Source organism: Physella acuta, unplaced genomic scaffold (genome assembly GCF_028476545.2).
Source record: "Physella acuta isolate Inbredline_101_S28 unplaced genomic scaffold, ASM2847654v3 ptg002105l, whole genome shotgun sequence".
NCBI lineage: Eukaryota > Metazoa > Mollusca > Gastropoda > Physidae > Physella > Physella acuta.
The window spans coordinates 15,001-17,500 of NW_026733606.1; the positions used below are offsets into that span (position 1 = coordinate 15,001).

Consider the following 2,500-nt stretch of genomic DNA (forward strand, 5'->3'; position numbering starts at 1 on the left):
GGCATATTTGGCTTGAATCTAGAAAAATTCAAACTCTAACCCTAAGGTAGACAGGCAGGGTAAATAAATGTGGGTGATCTCTCATAAAATTGTCTTCTAGGAATTATTTTTATATAGACTATCTTTTCTGTAGAGTTTAAGTGGACAAGCGCGGACGAAATAGAGCGCAAAATTTAAAATGAATTAAAAATTTTCATCAGACCGGAAGTAGGCATAACCTAGGCGCCATGTTTCCGTCGTACAAGTTTTCACCGTTGCAGTCACCGTTTCAATCGCTCTTCGTGTGGACGTGTATTATTTCTAGTCATGTGTTGTGTAGATGATTCGCTTAAGGTAGGTGTTCGGACTTATTTCTTTAATATTAATTAAACCGTATTTGCCTTGTCGGCCTTAAAATAAAGCTATTTTTTTTTCATCGCAATCGAAGTGTTAGATCTAGAATCTAGTTCCCGCCTCCGCTTCGCTAATTCGACTTAATGTAACTATGACACAACTATTAAATCTAGAGTCTCTATTTTAATTAAATAATTAGGAATTCTATCTCTAGATGATATCTAATCTATTCCCACACGTGTGTGCAAGTAGGATTTAACGTCAGAACAGGTGTGGTGGTCTAGGCGTCGCTATTTTTGACGGTAGGAATTTTTTTTTTAAATTCGTAAAATTTTATATAGACTTTATATAGCAATTTACTAAGACCGACCCTAACGCCCAGTAAATATTTAATTACCACATTGTTATGGACACGGTGTATTAGGTAGGGCCGAGGGCTATCCATAGGTACCAATTTTTAAATTTTGTGACAATTAGGAGCCGAGTTATAAAATAAATTTAAAATACTGGTTCTGGTCTTAGACTTTATATAGCAATTTACTAAGACCGACCTTAATACCCATTAATTATTTAATTAGCGCATAGTTATGGACATCCTGTATTAGGTTGGGCCCAGGGCTATCCGTAGGTACCAAGTTTATAATTTTGTGACGATTATTAGTCGAGTTATAAAATAAATAAAAAAAACTGGTTCTGGTTTGCACTACATTTCTTTCTTCTTTAACGGCGGACTCCCGGTCCAGCCCCATGGGTTACCCGTGAGCCGGGGCCTCGTTAGCCTGGACGGCTCCGATGTGACCGCGGATTGTTGTGGCCCGCCTCAGCCCGAGTCGAGATCACCCTTCCGATCGAAGGTGGACGCCATAGGGCGCCCGGGATAGCCCGGGGCGCTGTTCGTCACCCGAGCGCAGGGGCGCCGGGAGACGCCCCCGGTGAAGTTTGGCGGGTGATTCTGGTAGAGCTCCCCACCCCGATCGCAGGACACCCCTCGCCGCCCGCCCAGGTGTCGAGGTGGCCGCGGGGGAACTCGGGGCGTTTTGGCTCCCCCTTGTGCCGGAGCGGCGCCCTCGGTCCCAGAACGCCCCTGGCGGGTGATTCGCATGCCCCCTGGGGTGGGGAACGCGGGTGGGTGGTCGTAAAGCGTGTAACCGCAGTGGGGGCGGCCCCTTAGTCGGGGGCGCCAAAGTTGGCACCCCACCTGGGGCGCCCCCCGGAAGTGTGGCGCCCGCGCGAGTGAGCCCCGTAGATGCGCCCCGACACCCCCGCGCCGCCCCCCGGGTCGCGGCACCCCCGGCGCCCTCCGTGCGGGCTCCCCTCATGGGGCGGCACCCCGGTCCTCCCCGAGACTATGTACCCGATTTTTCGGTTTAACACTAGAGGTATGGGCAGAAATACGGCGGTTAAAACGGTCTGTATCTACTATTGTGGAGGTGAGTGTCGGTGAAGCCTCTATGTGACGCTAGGATCCGCGCTCCCTCGCAGCCAGCGACATGTGCCCGATCTGACCGTGCGTGGCTCAGTCTCCCGACTAGCTTCCCGGTAAAATGCGGGCTCGGCGCGCAGGTCGCGCCAGTGAAGGTAAAAGTACGTGTCCGTAGCGTGAAGCCAGCGGCGACGCGCAGTGCTAACGCAACCAAGCAGTATTGGTGGCTCGATAAAAGTCTCGCACTGGCCCAGCCCTCGGAACGGGCGACGGGTCTGCAAAACGCAGTCGGCTCGATGCAAATCGAGAGATTTCCCGGCGACGCCGTGTTTACGGTGAAGGGGGAAATGTGAGCGGTCCGATGTGAAAAAATCCGGGAATGCCGGGATCCGTTCTCTCGCTAGAGCGTTGTCTCCCGTCCCGCGATGTGTTGTGGAAAAACGTCTCGCAAACGATAGCTATCTGGTTGATCCTGCCAGTAGTCATATGCTTGTCTCAAAGATTAAGCCATGCATGTCTAAGTTCACACTGTCCCATGGTGAAACCGCGAATGGCTCATTAAATCAGTCGAGGTTCCTTAGATGACACGATCCTACTTGGATAACTGTGGCAATTCTAGAGCTAATACATGCAATCGAAGCTCCGACCTTTATCGGGAAGAGCGCTTTTATTAGTTCAAAACCAATCGGCGCGGCCTCGCAAGGGGTTGCGTCGTCCCATTTGGTGACTCTGGATAACTTTGTG

At 50.6% G+C, this 2,500-nt stretch overlaps 1 non-coding gene across 1 annotated transcript in view; it reads left to right on the forward strand.

Annotated features, from left to right (window-relative positions):
• Window positions 1-2,215: 2,215 nt before the first annotated feature.
• The window catches only part of LOC131932177 (small subunit ribosomal RNA), a 1,846-nt gene continuing 1,561 nt past the window's right edge, over window positions 2,216-2,500 (forward strand). Inside the window, exon 1 of the ribosomal RNA XR_009384496.1 lies at window positions 2,216-2,500. This exon is cut by the window's right edge and continues 1,561 nt beyond it. This is a non-coding gene — a ribosomal RNA (small subunit ribosomal RNA).